Here is a 17,772-nt window from a genome sequence, read left to right as displayed (position 1 = left end):
GACTTTCCCCCAGGCTATATTGTTACCTTGGCCCAGGAGAAGCCAAAGTGTGTGAGTGAGTGCCTTACCTGGTGGGTCTTACTTAGTGATGAAGACAATGAACAGTGAGGGATCATATGGCCACTGACAGTAAGTTCATCTGCTCTTTCCACACTTTTCCAACCTGAGTGCACTTTCTGAAGACATACTTTTTGTAGGAGGGAGTATATTGGTTGAAATAGTAAGGAGACAGATGGATCTGAGCAGACTTCACTCTGTGTCCCAAAACCTTGTCAAAAGAGAGAGAAAGAGAGGAAAAATCAAGGATCAAAAATAAAATGAAACATAGTACCTATGAACCCTTGATTCCCCAAACACCTGTCCTGAGGCTAAGCAAGAAGCTAATTGGTATGAGCTATGCTTGCCAATCAGTCTGAGAGGATTTGCAGGAAGAGGTGGAAATCCCCTGAGGCCTACGGAGCTCCAGAACACCAGGACAATGAATAGATTCTGAGGCTTTTCTTTAAGGAGCGGAAAGGATTCCTCCTACAGCCAGTGTTGAGCTGAACCAAATGACTGAGCATCCCCAGGGATACCAGAGGGTATTGTAAACTTGGTGAATGGACCCAAGAACATTAAAACAGTTGCACGGAATTATCGGGCATCCCAATTGCTTCTATACTTACATAGCTTTAGCTTGAGAAATTCCCTCTCTCTGCAATCAAGATTGGAGCACTGGCTCTGTTGAAATTCTACTTTAAAGTCAGGAGTGTAAAGCATTAGAAGAACCAGTTACCTAGAACACAGGGTCAGTAATGCATTGCCAGGGCACTAGATGCCTTCCCCTGTCACCACTTTCTTCTGGGCAAAGAGGTCTCTCAGTTCAGTTCCGTTCAGTCGCTTGGTCGTGTCCGACTCTTTGCGACCCCATGGACTGCAGCATACCAGGCCTCCCTATCCATCACCAACTCTCAGAGTTTACTCAAACTCATGTCCATTGAGTCACTGATGCCATCCAACCATCTCATCCTCTGTCGTCCCCTTCTCCTCCCGCCTTCAATCTTTCCCAGCATCAGAGTCTTTTCAAATGAGTCAGCTCTTCGCATCAGGTGGCCAAAGGATTGGAGTTTCAGCTTCAACATCAGTCCTTCCAATGAACATTCAGGACTGATTTCCTTTAGGATGGACTGGTTGGATCTCCTTGCAGTCCAAGGGACTCTCAAGAGTCTTCTCCAACACCACAGTTCAAAAGCATCAGTTCTTCGGTGATCAGCTTTCTTTATAGTCCAACTCTCACATCCATATGTGACTACTGGAAAAACCATAGCCTTGACTAGACAGACCTTTGTTGGCAAAGTAATGTCTCTGCTTTTTAATATGCTGTCTAGGTTGGTCATAGCTTTTCTTCCAAGGAGCAAGCGTCTTTTAATTTCATGGCTGCAGTCACCATCTGCAGTGATTTAGGAGCCCAAAAAATAGTCTGCCACTGTTTCCACTGTTTCTCCATCTATTTGCCATGAAGTGATGGGACCAGATGCCATAATCTTTGTTTTCTGAATGTTGAGCTTTAAGCCAACTTTTTCACTCTCCTCTTTCACTTTCATCAAGAGGCTCTTTAGTTCTTCTTCAATTTCTGCCCTAAGGGTGGTGTTATCTGCATATCTGAGATTTTTGATATTTCTCCCAGCAGTCTTGATATCTGCAAGTAATCAGGTATGACCTAAATCAAATCCCTTATGATTATACAGTGGAAGTGAGAAATAGATTTAAGGGCCTAGGTCTGAAAGAGTGCCTGATGAACTATGGATGGAGGTTCCTGACATTGTACAGGAGACAGGGAGCAAGACCATCCCCAAGAAAAAGAAATGCAAAAAAGCAAAATGGCTGTCTGAGGAGGCCTTACAAATAGCTGTGAAAGGAAGAGAAGCGAAAAACAAAAGAGAAAAGGAAAGATATAAGCATCTGAATGCAGAGTTCCAAAGAATAGCAAGGAGACATAAGAAAGCCTTCCTCAGCGACTAATGCAAAGAAATAGAGGAAAACAACAGAATGGGTAGGACTAGAGATCTCTTCAAGAAAATTAGAGCTACCAAGAGAACATTTCTTGCAAAGATGGGCTCGATAAAGGACAGAAATGGTAGGGATCTAACAGAAGCAGAAGATATTAAGAAGAGGTGCCAGGAATACACAGAAGAACTGTACAAAAAAGATCTTCACGACCCAGATAATCACGATGGTGTGATCACTGACCTAGAGCCAGACATCCTGGAATATGAAGTCAAGTGGGCCTTAGAAAGCATCACTACGAACAAAGCTAGTGTGCCGGAGCCAGCCGGCAAAGTCGATCAGGTCCCGAGAACGTGCACGATGCGGCTGAGAAAGAATACTACAGCAAAAGAATACTACAGCAAAGATGGGGTCGAGAGGATCAGACACGTCTCCACAAAGGGAAGCGGTCTGACTACGACTTTATTCAGCATCTTATATTTATATAGGAGAGCAAGAGAAAAACAAGACAGTTAACATTTTTCTTGGTTGACGTATACATCTTACAAAAGGCCACAAGAAATCTTGAGAGCATGGGAATGGCACCCTGTTATTATTTCTTACACCAGATAACATTTCCCTGTGTGTGAGAAGTTTGTCCAGAACTCCAGGTGTCTGCAGTAAATAATCACCTAATCTCTGGGGTGGCGGGACAGAGAGCTATGTTTGCAAGCAAACCCTCAAGGACTGAGGCAGCTCCCAGGGCTGTGTCCTTTAGACAAAGGACCCCGTTCTCACGGGCAGCTCCCCACACTAGTGGAGGTGATGGAATTCCAGTGGAGCTATTTCAAATCCTGAAAGATGATGCTGTGAAAGTGTTGCACTCAATATGCCAGCAAATCTGGAAAACTCAGCAGCGGCCACAGGACTGGGAAAGGTCAGTTTTCATTCCAATCCCTATGAGGTTTCTAGTGCCAAAGTATTACTGCCCTATGGAGTCCCTGTACTTCCCTCCCTCACTGCTGTTGTAAAGAAAGCCTTGCAGAAGGGAGTTGGTAGGACTGGAAAAAAGCAAGTTTGGGAAGGGGATAAGGTGAACAACTAAGGAAATAGAAATGCATGGTGGAGGGTGAAATCGTGAAGAATCATAGTCTCAGGAGAAACACTTTTAGGGATAGTTCAGTATGAACACCTTTATGATGCTCACACATGCTTTTGGACCAGAAATTGAAAATTCATTCTGTCTTAGTTCGAGCACTTTGCTGTGCAACCCTGAGAAAGTTTCTTCCCTCTTCTGAGTCTCAGTGTGTCATGAACATCATAGTGACAGCACAGAGCAGCATTTGAAAATGATGACATGTGTGTTTTGTTGTTGTTTTATTTTTTTAATTAATTAATTTTTAAATTGAAGGATAATTGCTTTACAGAATTTTGTTGTTTTTTTAACTAGTATAATAGGTCAGGTTCTGGGAAACAGATTTTGTATGGAAGTTTACAAGCAGGAAGTTTATTATCATCTCTCAGGATCAATACCTTTGGGGATGAGAAGAAAATAAGATCTCAAAGAGGAAGGACCTGAACTGTGACACAGATGAGAGAAAGGCCTCGGTCAGTCCCACTGGAGTTCTGGAACTGAGATGGCCCTTCAGTAGGGCCCAAGTCAGGAAGGGATGAGAGAGGGCCAGGTATCTGGGGAGATCAAGGCTGGTGTGCTACGGATGAGTTTAATCCTGATCCTAAGCCCTTGACCTTTATGAGCACTAGCAACCCTAACCCCTCTCCTGGCGATGTTTGGAGGTCACCTCATTTAAACTTGGCTCTTCCCCTTCCAGCTGCTTTCTCTTCTCTCAACCCCTCATCCTGCCTTTATTCCCCCTAGCACCTACTCCCTCCCTTACCTCTCTCTCCTGCCCTAGAGGAACAGGGGACAAGGAAAGAGAACCACACCTCTTGCCATCGTAAAAAGAGCCACCTCTTTATACATTGTACTCCCAGGGATCAATCAGACTCTGGATGCAGGCTCCCCACAGGGAGGGAGCCTCATCTTGACAGAGGTCTTTCTCTTAAGCCAGAGACAAAACTGGGAGACAGACTCAGCTGAGAGCTGAGAGCTGTAGCAGCAGACACAGGAGCTGGGAGGACAAGTATCTGGAGAGTGCACCAGAGTATCCACCAGGAGAAGGCACTAGCATTACCACTGCTAAGAATGTTTTATACCTGGAGGATGGAAGCATTAGAACCACCAGCTGCCCACAAAGAGGAACTGGCTTTCAAATCCCAGATCTTCCACTTGATCTGTCCAGGTCCCAGTTTCCTTGGCTATACAGCAAGTTGCTGTAAGTCATCACATGTGATGCTCTAAGGGCAAATGAATATCAGTTCTCTTTTCCTTATGTCACCCACAGCTGACTTAGCAGAAATCGTATGAGGAGTCACACTACTATATATTTTTCAGAAAGTCTTGTGAGTAGTCCATGCTCGACGCTTCAACTTAATATCTACCGAAAACATTTACTAGAGACAAGTTAGAGATTTTGAGGTTTTGTTTTTCCATTTTAACTCTAGACACAAATATCTGTCCTTGGGAAGTATGAGAGAAATGACAGCTGAAGGAAAGATGTAAGATCATTCATTAGTAGGGCTTGTGATTGCAACAGTCAGGGTAAGATCTTCAGAATTTGAAAATTCTGAAGTTGTCCTGAGAAGTCATTTTACTTAAGAAAAAAAAAATCACTAAATAAATCAAATTTCCAACAATCCGTAAGAACTGGGGCTTTTATTTTCTAACAGTAAACACACACACACACACAATCCACATCACAACAAATCTTATTTTCATCCTTTCAAATCTGTGGTCAAATTCTCCACATCTGCCTCTCTCAGTCTCTGAACACTGTTGTTTTGAATTTCTAGGCAAACTGGCTACTCCAGAAACTACTCTTCCATTTGGGGGGAAGAAATTTCTGAAACTACTGGTTACTGTACTTTAACAATAACGTACTTATTGTCTTAAAGTTGAAATTGGGCCAATGGCCAGTATGCATTTTTCAAGTTCCCAAACAGAAAGTCACATGATTTTGATTCAGAGAGAACAGTGGGGGAATTAAGCAGAAGTGATGAAGCAAAGAACAGACAGTGGGGGATTAGGAAACAAGGATCTGTGGGAATATCCAGGGGATATGGGGTAAAGGAAGGGGCACAGCTCGGAAGTGGCACGGTCTGCAGTGATCATAAAGCAGAGTCCTGAGAGAGACAACTGTCTCCCTTGCCCCAGCTCCTCTCCTGCAGCTCATCTTAAAATAAGAGAAAGATGCTTCTGTCATAGGCCAGTACAGATGGTGCCCACAGATAGAAATGAGAAAATCCTATGGAGTTACATCCAGATACCTCCTTCGGGCACCGTGCTGGAGTCAGTGTGCTCTCAGGAAGCCTAATGCCGAGTCGCAGAGCATTCTGAGCAAGGAGACTTAGTCTGAGCCCCTGGCCACCGTAGCCGGCTCTTTCCCCTGATAGTGATGGACACTGGAAAACTGTCTGATGCCTACTTTACAGTATCTTCATGTCTGATGGGGCCTGGCAGTCTGTGACAAATGAACTGCATTGCTTTTTCTGCGAGTACTAAAAATTTACTTTTACATCACTGGAGGGACCTAGCGGAACACATGTCAAGGACCCATAGGTCAGTGGGACTGAAATAGCAGCTATGAAATGAATACTTGATACTGTACATAAATTGAATGATCAGCTGGGTGATTTTAGAACTACCTGGGTGGAATTTATGTGTCTTCTGGATGAGATGATGGTTCTAGGCCAGCGGGAATACCTCTGAAACACAGGACAGTAATCAGTGCAAGGTGGGAGGGAGCTGGCGGGGAGAGGTAGGCGAGTGGCTTGACCTTGACTTTGTTCTTTTTCAGCCCACTCTTATGACTCCTCCTGTAGCATGAATGCTGGGACTGGCAGGGCAGTTGCCTCCTTGCTGTGTGGGCTCAGGAGATGGCTCAGCACCTGCTGCCTGTGAAGGTCAAGTGCTTCTTGACATCCAGGTCACTGGTAGATTGGAAGGTTCTAAGAGTGAGCTTGTGAATTCATAGCTTTTACTTGGAAAAGCAAATCATTACAGATGATGATAAAGAAAAATTTATCTAATATTCACATACTCAGCTTTGACCTTTTAATTTACATCCTGGGTTTTCAGAGAGAGAGAGAGAAAGAGAGAGAGAGAGAGCTGGCAGACACAGAAGAACATGCACAGTAGGAGACAGAGATGGAGACATGTACTCAGAAACTCAGAAGCGGGGAGAGGGATGGGGCAGAGAAGAATATTTTCATATAATATTCACGAATATATTTTCATATAACATCTCATATACTATGAAATAAGAATATTTTCATATAATATGAAAGTATTATGGCCAGGAGGAAAGGGAAGAGGAGAAAGAGAAATGGAGACACATAGATGAAGGGAGATGGAGAGAGAGATCAGAGAGGGAGGGGAGATGCACACGAAAGAAAGAAAAAACCATAGAGGGACTTAATGAAGGTATAATCATGCCGTTACTCAAATGGTAACTTACATGTTGAAATAGGCATAACTTCCTTTCTTTCCTAGTTATCTTTTCTTATTCTTTTCTAATCCATGTTAGTTTGTCTCTTCTCTTGGTTTCAAGTTACATTCACCTCTTAAGACAACAAATGCAACTAGAATTACTTTAAGATTGAGAATAATTTAATGGTAGCATTGGGAAAAATGGAAACAGAGAAGAAGGAAAGATGAAAGAGAGAAAAATCTCACTGAGTACCCAGCACCAGAGGCTGAAAATCTACGTTAGTACTTGCAGCTTTGACATGGCCTAGAGATGACTAACCTAATTTCTCCCTGAATAGTTCACAGATATTCACAAACAATCTTAGCTTGACTCACCCACAGAAAACAGCTTCACTTGTAACCTCTACTGGACTGTGAGTGGAAAAGGAGGGAAATGCTACATGTGGAGGAGGAAGGTGATGCCAGCTTAACTCTGACCAGGGGTATTTAAAGCTGTTGCCAGAGCACAGGGTGGGAAAGAACTTCTATTGAGCATCTTCTGTTTGCTGCATCATCCCCATGTGCTTCACTATATTATGTCACTTAAATCCCCATGTTACCTGTGTGGGCCTGGCATCTCCTAGCTGACTGAAAAAGGGTAAGACACACAGATGCGTATCCTTACTTGCTGCCATTCTTTGCATTACCAGTCCAGGTTTGAGAATGAGGGCCAGGCCCACTTACCAAGTAATTTAACAAGGAGAATCTATGAGCAAAGCATAAATAATCTTTAAATAACCTTTAGTTCAGCCTCAGATAGTTATTTCCACCCATCAGAGAAGAAATTATTGAAGCAAATTAATAAGTTGCTAATTTTCAATACAGATTAGTGATAAAAAGACAAACTCAAAAGGAGTCTATTTTGGTAGATGAAGATTCTCAGGCATATCTCAATAGATTCACCAGAAATGGACTCCAAAAGCTAAATTTCAGAAAAGTTTCAGACTTGTGGGGAAATTTGTGCTATCCTAAATTGGCACATGCAACTGGTATTTGCTGGCGTAAAGCTGGTTCTTGTGTTCATAATTATTTGATTTGCATGAACTAAAAATATTTTATTGCACTGTCCTACCAGACACAGGCAAAAGTTGGGAAATCAGACTCACCTAATTTGAGCTCAAAGTTGAGCTTGTTATTTTGCACAAATAACATGAAGTCAAACTTCCCAGAGGATGTGTGTAGATACATTCTCTGGGTACTGCTTCCCAATGGAAGAATACACAAGACATTGGACTGCATGGACAGGCCTTTATGATATTGCTTAGCTAGAATCTGCACTAGAAAGGAAGTGAATTCATTTGTTATTTATTCATGTTCTATCGCATCACATTTCCTTAGGTTTAGCATCAAATACAAAAAACAGCAATAGCGGTTCTTAGGTTGCTTTTTTTCTGGTTAGATATTCATTTAAGGTATCTTTTCCAAGTCCATAATTGAGAAAATAGGATATCTTTTTACAAGGGGCTTAAAGTGAAAGTGAAGTCCCTCAGTCATGTCCAACTCTTTGGGACTCCATGGACTGTGGCCTACCAGGTTCCACCGTCCATGGGATTTTCCAGGCAGGAATACTGGAGTGGGTTGCAATTTCCTTCTCCAGGAGATCTTCCTAGCTCAGGGATTGAACCTGGGTCTCCCGCATTGTAAGCGGACACTTTACTGTCTGAAGCATCAGGAAGTCCCAAGCGGCTTGGCTGTAAGCAAACTGAATGGTTGAAAGAGCAAAATTAAGAAGAAATTTAAACCCCAAAGTGCTCTCTTGATGTCAAACAGGTTGAACCCAACATTAAGATAGTTCTTCCAATTGCCATATAAGTAATTAATGTGCATGTAAGAAAACACAAGCAAACATGTGTTATAAATACATTGAATCAGGGTTCACATTAGAAGAAATTTCCTTTCTAGAGGACAAAGCCATATTTGGGCCTCAGATAACAACTGCCCGAATAACTGGCCTGTGTCTACCGAGTTTGCCAACTCAGAAGCCTGCACTGGGGGTGCCACCCTCCTCCCCTGTGCCTTCCTTATACAGTGGCTCCTTGCTTGCAGAAAAAAAAGCGGGGGGATAAAATTATTGACTGTAAAAATCAGATCATTAATTCCCAGGAACTCTGAAATGCAGGCAAGAGAAAAAATGCTCAGCCGCATGCCATGAGAGGCGGGCATCGGAAGATTTTCTCTGATGAGCTATGCAAAGCTGATCGCGGTCAGGCTCCCCGCCTCCCACCTCCCCCCACTCCCCCAAGCGCCCAAGTAATGAACACACAACACGGACAGATCTCAGAGCTGTACATACCTTTCTCCGAGCAATTTTAACTTTTCCCATGTCCATTAGGCCTTACAGCCTAATCTTGCTCTGCCAATTGCTCCCATGGTGAGATCATTAAGTAAATTATTTTAAGATCAAACACCCTGCAGTGACAATAGCGTCCCATGTAAGGTAAATGCTTCAAAGGCCCCCCTTTCAAATTACAGCTCTCCAGAGTTATTCATCACCTCTCCGGAGGGCTTGCCCCGCCATTACTTGGCTTTTTGCCGCAGGCGAAGGTAGCACTGCTAATTGGCCTCTGTAACAAAACTGACCTGTGGACAGGATAAAACTTGTTTGGAGCTTAGAGACAAAAATTATTCAAGGTTAAAAACACATGAATGCCCCAGCTACGTCACCAAAAAAAGGGGAGTGAATGAATGTCTTCCCCTGCGGTTCTTAATGTGAAAGAATGTGCTCCCAGCGCGCCTGGATCAGACAAAAGCTCCTTCAGGTAGTCCAGCCCGGCCCGAGCCTCGGGATCTTTTTCTCCCCGGTTTTCACCCCCCTCACCGCTCTCCTCTTCGTTGTCCTCTTCTTTTTAAACTCCAAGACAAGGCGCTCTACCCTTTGCTTTGGTCCTTGGGCACCCCTCCCGGGGATGGCCTTTGATCTCCCGGGATAATAGCAGATGGAACCATTTAACTGCTTCGTACAGGTGCAGTTTACTTGACAGTTTGGGGCTTTTATTTCTAGCACATTAGCCGGGCGCATACAAATGGGTTTCTGACAGACTCAAGCAGGTAAAACAGCACCGAGGCTCCGCAAAAGCGCGGTCACACCTGCCGGGATGGCACCATTTGAAAATGCTCCATGAATTCAAGACAGGTAAAACCTTGAGTTCCCTGCTGCCACATGATGTCTTTTTTTTTTTTTTTTTTTTAACTATTGCTAACGTAGTAGGGAAGAATCTCGAATGAGTAAACAATGAATGAACTCCTCCATCTTGTGCTCAAAAGAAGCAGTGCTCAGGCCTGGGGCATCAAATCGGTGCTCCTGATTGAGATGGAAACACTTCATTGATATTCACCGACAACTAAAGAGAAATGAAAAAGAAATAAAGGTCATTCCAGTATTTCTCCTTTTGCTTCCTTTGAGGTTGATTTCCCCCCTGCCCCTCACCCAGTCCCCACCTCCTCTCCAGGTCAAAGACTGATGAACAATCAGGAGGCAGCTTCACTGAGAAAACTTCGGTTATTGTCACAATGCAGGTAATGGTCCACAGGCTGTTACAGGTGCTGGGATATTTTAAACATTTTTTGTTTTGTTTTGGTGTTTGGCAAGTCCTTGTTAAGTTAGTTCTGTTTTTCTAAGAACATATATCACGTGGGATTTTTTTTTTTTAACTCTTCCAACTTGAATACATAAATAATTTTCTTACCAAGGAAGTATTCTAGGACACTCTTTTTGGGAAATGGCACATTGAGGAAATTTTAAAGTTGCATTAAATGATGTTATTTGGTGATCGCATTTCCTTTGTTTTCTTATTTTACATATGTGCTTGTGATAATATTCTCTGTTATCCAATCAGATTGTAAACCAAAAATTAAGAGTTTAAGCTTTCCTTTTATTATTTCTATTTTGGTTTAACAGTTTCAAGGGCTCTGCAGTGCTAACTTTAATCATTCTCAATAATCTTAGTAGACATTGCAGTCAATAATTTAGTTTCTTGGGAATTGGGTAATTCCTTCTTCACTGTGCTTCCAGACACAGAAAGGTTAAAGCTTTCTTTTCTTTACCTAACTCTTCACCAATGAAATGGAAGTGCCTGTGTGTAGAGACAGCATTTACCACTTGAGACAAATCTAGCCCAGTCTGTCTGAAAGGTGGGCTCCTAACAAAGGTGTGTCTTTGAAAGTCCCAGCATTTCCTCCACCTTCTTTGAGCAGACTTTATCCCTAGAATTTGCCAGTACCTCCGTCAAAATCACCATCTTGGCCCAATATTGCTTAGAATCAAAAGATTTCAGAGAACACTTGTGCCACTCCCCAGGTTTTATAAGGAAACTATAAATAAAGATGAGAAGCTGAGAGCCAGAGAGCCAGAGACAGAAAGCGAGTTATTTTCTAAGAATAGATTACATTTGTTTGCCCATTCATTGCTCCAGCACTGCTGAGTGCCACTGTGCAGAAGGCACTAGGGGGCATGCAAGGATGAACAAGGCAGTCAGAAGGAGGCCTAAGAAGTCCCTCCCTCGTAGGGACACAGGGGTGTGTGCGCAAACATGCATGCACACATCCATGTGCACAATGTAGGGATATCAGGTAAACGGACAATTAGTGGGTGATATATTAAGCACTAAAAGTCTGCTGTACATAGAAGGTGACAGGAACACAGAAGGAAGAGTAGCTGGCTCTAACAGGGAAGCTACTGACAGGTTCACAGAGGAGGTGATTTTGAACAATCAAAGATTCAAAGACACAAAAGAGTTCAAACTGTTTGCAAAAATGTATATCAATAGTTTATAGGATATCTTGAGGGAAGTCACAAGAAAAAGCCTGGGGATAAAGCTCCCCCTGGTATATGGCAGTCATTGCATGTTACAGGTGAGTCCTGCTCTGCACATCCATTCTCACAAACGGCCAGTTAACACTGCCCTAAAAACTGTGTGAAGTAGGACATAAGGTAAAAGTCATTCATTGTTTGAGCAAGTATTCTAGAACTTTTTGATTCACACAAAATGTCTTCTGTGAAGGTTTTTGGAATTGCTTTTAGAGCTATCTAACATTTTTTAAAACTCCTCAATAGTGAATTTTCTATATTTTGAAAATAATTTTGATTTTGAAGAAAAACTGAGCTGTTTACTATAAACCAGTAAGTCAGATATTCTCATGTGGTATAAGAACTGTTTCTAAAAAGGCAGTGGCAAGAAATATTTGGAACAATAATTTTCAGAGTAACTTCCAAAAGTAACTAGTTTAAAAGTAAATAGATTTGTATGAAAAAAAAATCAATTATATTTCTTTAAAATATGTTTCTTATACTTTAAGTCACACACTGGTATGTTTTAGGGCATAGGTTATACCCTTCCCTTAAATGGGTTGCTGCTGCTGCTGCTGCTAAGTCGCTTCAGTCGTGTCCGACTCTGTGCGACCCCATAGACGGCAGCCCAGCAGGCTCCCCTGTCCCTGGGATTCTCCAGGCAAGAACACTGGAGTGGGTTGCCATTTCCTTCTCCAATGCATGGAAGGGAAAAGTGAAAATGAAGTCGCTCAGTCGTCTCCGACTTCTAGCAACTGCATGGACTGCAGCCTATTAGGCTCCTCTGTCCATGGGATTTTCCAGGCAAGAGTTACTGGAGTGGGCTGCCATCGCCTTCTCCGTAAATGGGTGGCACCTTTGTAAATTAAGGCTGAGGCTAAGTGGTCCTCATAATCTGTCTTCCCTCCTGTGCTCAAATAGCAATTGCAGGTTATGTGGACCCTGTGACTAAGTTCTGCCCGATGGAGTGTGAAGGGCGGTGATCTGTGCTGTCTCCAGTTTGCCATCCCCTTCCTCGTCCCTTTCCCGCTAGCTGGAATGCCCATGTGGTGGTGATGGGTCATCTCTGTGCTGTGGAGATGGGGCAATAATCCAAGGGTGACAGGCAGTGTGCATGAAGCCTAGGTCTGAAACTGAGGAGCTGCCATCCCAGTCCTGGAATACCAACTCCGAGATAGCTTCACAAAGGAGAAGTCAACTTCTGCAGTTTGTCCCTGCATTTTGAGTTTCTCTTACAGAAAACTGAATCTATATCAATAAATAGCAGTAGATTGAACAAGAGTATATGAAATAATCAAGACAACTAGAGATGTTTGGTGACATCTCTGTAACAGTTGGAACCAACTGCTATTTTCTTGTCATGTGGGGGACTCTGCTATCAGCTTTTTATGTAAGCTGAAACTTTTTCTCTCATATTTCAAAATATATCTACAAGGTCACAATTTTTTTTTCAACTGAAAGAGGCTGTCATGTGCCTGGGATTGTTATTTTAGAAATGATGAAGGTGTACTGTGAGTGAGAAGTCATAGGCTCTCGACTAGCTCTAAACTTAGGCTAGGCTAAGCCTTTCACATGGGAAAGGACTGGGAGGGAGACAGTTTAGTAGCCTGTGCTTGACTCTTGATGAGGTCTACTGGATCATCGCAGTAGGTTCCCTGGCTCTACTTTCCACATGAAGCAGCTAAAGCCCAGAGAACTGAACAGCTAGAACAAGCTCAAAGATCTGAAACAATTTTTCCGAGATCACATCTAGCAAGTAGCCAGACTGAAATTCAGATCTACTCTGCTGTAGACTATATATTTGTGTCTGTCCCAAAGTCATATATCGAAATCCTAACCCCTAACGTGACTGCAGGTGAGGCTTCTGGGGGTGATTAGGTCCTGAGGGTGGAACTCTCATGAGTGGAATTAGTGCCCTTATAAAAGAGACCCCAGAGAGCTCCCTTATCCTTCAGCCTGTGAGGTAGCAGCAAGAAGATGTGCCATCTGTGAACCAGATGGCTCTCACCAAACCATGTGTCATCCTGATCTTGGACTTCCAGCCTCCAGAACTGTGAGGAATACATTTCTGTTGTTTATAAGCCACCTACTCTACAGTACTTTTTTTTATAGCAGCCCAAACGGACCAAGACACACTCTGTGATAGAACTCTGCCACTAAAATAGCATCTTAACTTGGTAAATTTTTGTTGTTTAAGTCACTAAGTCATGTCCAACTATTCTGCAACCCCATGGACTTTATAACCCATCAGGCTCCTCTCTCCATAGGAATACCTTTACCAATTTACTTAACCAAGTAAATTATCTCACCACATTTGTGATACTTGTTCACCCAAACTGACATATCCCTTAGTCAATCACAATTCCATCACTGAACTGTATTTTATTTTTGCCTAAAGTGTCCCTTAGGCTTCCTAGGTGGCACTTATGGTAAAGAACCGGCCTGCCAATGCAGGATATGTAAAAGAGTCAGGTTCGATCCCTGGGTTGGGAAGATCCTCTGGAGGAGGGCATGGCAACCCACTCCAGTATACTTGCCTGGAGAATTCCATGCACAGAGGAGCCTGTGGGGCTACAGTCCATAGGACTGCAAAGAGCTGGACATGACTGAAATGACTTAGCACGGCACAGTACAATGTGTTCCTTGTTTCTTATTTCCCTACCACTGAAGTGTAAACTTGGTCTTCAGTTTCCTGCTGCTGCACCCTCATGCCCAGAACATTGCCTGGAACACCGTGGCCACTCACTCACTACTTGTTGAGTAAATGAATGATCGGATGATATCAAGAAACTGCACTCACCACAGTGAACGGTTCATGAGCTGTCACTGTATTCATCAAGTCTCCTTGTCCTTCTGTGTGTCATCAGTCATAGCAGGTCATATCTCAGAGTGTGCTATGCATCCTTTTACTACTAGTTTGACTTTAACACCATTTACTTCCTACTAATGCTTTTGCCTTTTCATGCTGTTCATGGGCCTGGCATGCTGCAATTCATGGGGTCGCAAAGGGCCAGACACGACTGAGTGACTGAACTGAACTGAACTGAATGCTTTTGCAAACTACCCCAAAGCAGCACCATTTTGTACCTATCTAACTAGCTGTGCTGAACAAGACTCCCTAGGTAATGACATTAATCCTTGAAATTTAGGGATGCACCTTGATGATTTAAAATGAAGAGCCTGCTTGGCTCCAGGTGGCTGATCTGGGAATGTTCCTAAATTTTGCCTAGGATGGTGAATCTGAGGAAGCACATCCATTCTCACCCTCCCCTAGGAGGAGAGGATTCTGGAAGATGGAGGGCAGTTTCCAACAATGAAGGGCCCTTGCTTGGTCCCAGGGCTTCTGAGCAGTTAACTCAGCCTCAGAGGGGAGCTTAACCATAAGATATAGCAAGCGAGTCTATAACCATTTTGGGCTAGAACTGTGTTCTGTGAATGGGAATTAGAGCAGTGTATTGAAAGGAAGGAAAAAAAAAAAACAACAACCCAGCATTGCAAGGAAAAAGCTGTTTCCATGAGAATACATTAGAAATGTAATCAAATGCTCAAGGTTTTAACAGTGGGTAAAGATCACCAAATTAGTCCTATAAGCCTTTACCTCCTTTCCCGTTTCTATTCTCAAATGCCATTAAATATTTAATCATCCCTAGGTCAGTTTCTTCCCCTTTTAACCTAACTTGAGCCTGACTGTTACATATTGAAATTCCTTAGGACCTGGTCCCTTTAATGCTTATTTTCACTCACTTTAAGGCAATTGTATTCACTTGTATATGTTTTTAAATTACTTATTTATTTTTGGCTGTGCTGGGTCTTCACTGCTGCACGGGCTTTTCTCTAGTTGTGGCAAGCAGGGGCTACTCTGTAGTTGCAGAGCCTGGGCTTCTCACTGCGGTGGCTTCTCTTGTTGCAGTTCCTGGGTTCTAGAGCACAGGCTCGAGTTGGTGCACGGGCTCAGTTGCTCTGTGGCATGTGGGATCTTACCAGACCAGGGATAGAACCCATGTTTCCTGCATTAGTAGGCAGATTCTTTACCACTGAGCCATCAGGGAAGTCCTCACTTGTTTAATTTCAACCACCATCTACATGTTGGTGACTTTTAAATTTATATTCTCTGCTCAAACTCCTCCTATGAGTTCCTCCTCATGTATTAACAATCTACTTGATGTCTCCACTTAGATGTTTCACAGGCACGCCAACCTCCAAACCTCCAAACCGGGAACTTAGCGTCTCGTCTCACGCCCCAAATCTGCCCTCCTATGTTTCTAGCTCATAGATGGCACCTGTGAGAAACACATGACTCAAGCCTAGAATCCTGGAGGTCATTCCTAACTGCTCCCTCTCCTCACAGTCCACATCAAATCAATGCCCAAATCCTGCTCTTGTTGCTCGTATATCCCTTCTTAATCCATCACTTTGTTTCCATCAGTAGGGTTAACCCCTTGCTTAACCCTATCATATTCAGGTAGAGGTGGTTATTTCACGTGGACCACTCCAAAACTCTGCTTGTTATTTTCCCTGAAAATTCTCTTGCCTTCCTTGAATTTCATCTCTACGTGGCATCCAGTTATCTTTCTAAAATGCAGATATGTTGAAGCCACTTCCCTTTTGAAGCTCTTCATTGCTCTCCACTGCTCCTAAGGTGAAGGACAGGAGCCTCAGTGTCAGAGGTCCTGCAGCATGAGCCGTCCCTGATATAAGCCCTACTCAGGGCCCCTCTCTTGCCTACTCTTTGGACTGGCGCTTCCATGCTGCTCCCTAAGCTGCACATGCTGTCTTCCACCTCTTTGTCTAGTCAAATCCTGAGCACCCTACAAGTTTCAGCCTAAATATCATTTTTCTCAGGGCAGCCTTGCCTGATGAGGACTTGAGCTAAATTAGATCTGTTTATTCTTCTTCAGAACTCTTGTTACCATCACATCCTCATACCCAACTCAGCGTGCAGCCCTTGAAGAGTCTTAATGACATTTGGTGAATGAAAGTGCAAATAATCGTAGGCTGGGCCCAGAGTAAGCCAGACGATTGCTATGTAATATATTTAAAGTAGGGAAAAGTAACTCAAATTAAAGGGATATATTTATGCAAGTCATCAGTGTATGTTATTATCTGATGTAACATGGTAGCATGCTATTAGCTAGAACTGGGGAAACCACTAGGTTGAAATAACCATTTAGAAAACATAAATGGATTAAAAAAGTCCCCTCCGCACATGCACGCATACATACAGAGCAAAGCAATGAAACACTTAGAAATGCATATCTAATAAGAAATATGCAAAATCTGTGGTTTTAAAAACCCTGAAATAAATCAGAAAAATATAGGACATATAAGAATATTTGAATGAGTAGAGAGACATACCAAGTTCCTGGTTAGACATCAATCCTGTAAAATTGTTGATTCTCTCTCTCTGTATATTCCCATCAGATCAATGACTTCTGTAGGGGAATCCTATAAAATTTATCTGGAAGAACTGTACAAGGAGAATAAACAATAAAATATTAAAGAAATACAATATGGCAGGAGTAAGTACTTGCATAGTAAAGTGAAGTTGCTCAGTCGTATCTGACTCTTTGCGACCCCATGGACTGTAGCCTGCCAGGTACCTCCATCCATGGGATTTTCCAGGCAAGAATACTGGAGTAGGTTGCCATTTTCTTCTCCAGGGAGTACTTGCATAATCGGATACTAAAACGTAGTCCAACACCAAATAATTAAAATGGTGAGATATTATGAGTACCAACAGATAGATCAAGGAATATAAGAGAAATCCTTGAAACAGATCTGCAAATATATATGGGATCTTATTGTGTGCTGAAGATGACAATTCAAATTAGCGGGGAAAATGTTTTTTTTAATTGAAGTGTAGTTGATGTATGATATTATAAAAGTTACAGGTGTATAATGTGGTGATTCACAATTTTTAAAGGTTATGCTCCATTTATAGTTATTATAAAATATTGGTTATATTCCCTGTGGAGAAGGCAATGGCACCCCACTCCAGTACTCTTGCCTGGAAAATCCCATGGATGGAGGAGCCTGGACGGCTGCAGTCCATGGGGTTGCTAAGAGTCGGACATGACTGAGCAACTTTACTTTCACTTTTCACTTTCATTCATTGGAGAAGGAAATGGCAACCCACTCCAGTGTTCTTGCCTGGAGAATCCCAGGGACGGGGGAGCCTGGTGGGCTGCCTTCTATGGGGTCACACAGAGTCGGACACGACTGAAGTGACTTACCTTACCTTATATTCCCTGTGTTGTACAATATATCCTTGTAGCTTATTTTAAACATAATAGTTTGTACCTCTTAGTCCCCTATCCTTATATTGTCTCTCCTCCTTCCTTCTTAAGGGGGAAATAATTTTTTAAAATAAATGTTATTGAGTAATTGTTTAACTGGAATCATTAATGTAAGACTCGTATTTCTTTCTACAACA

The 17,772-nt window shown here is 42.7% G+C and overlaps 1 long non-coding RNA gene across 1 annotated transcript; it reads right to left on the bottom strand.

Annotated features, from left to right (window-relative positions):
- Nucleotides 1–1,169: 1,169 nt before the first annotated feature.
- Nucleotides 1,170–17,459, bottom strand: LOC139182677 (uncharacterized). Its single transcript, XR_011566192.1, has 3 exons — nucleotides 16,695–17,459; nucleotides 8,847–9,894; nucleotides 1,170–1,678 (listed from the first exon to the last, which is right to left on the bottom strand). It is a non-coding gene; the product is annotated as an uncharacterized lncRNA (long non-coding RNA).
- Nucleotides 17,460–17,772: the final 313 nt, after the last annotated feature.

The sequence above is a fragment of the Bos indicus genome, chromosome 4 (assembly GCF_029378745.1).
Source record: "Bos indicus isolate NIAB-ARS_2022 breed Sahiwal x Tharparkar chromosome 4, NIAB-ARS_B.indTharparkar_mat_pri_1.0, whole genome shotgun sequence".
In the NCBI taxonomy this organism is placed as follows: domain Eukaryota; kingdom Metazoa; phylum Chordata; class Mammalia; order Artiodactyla; family Bovidae; genus Bos; species Bos indicus.
This window is presented reverse-complemented; position numbering and strand designations above follow the sequence as displayed.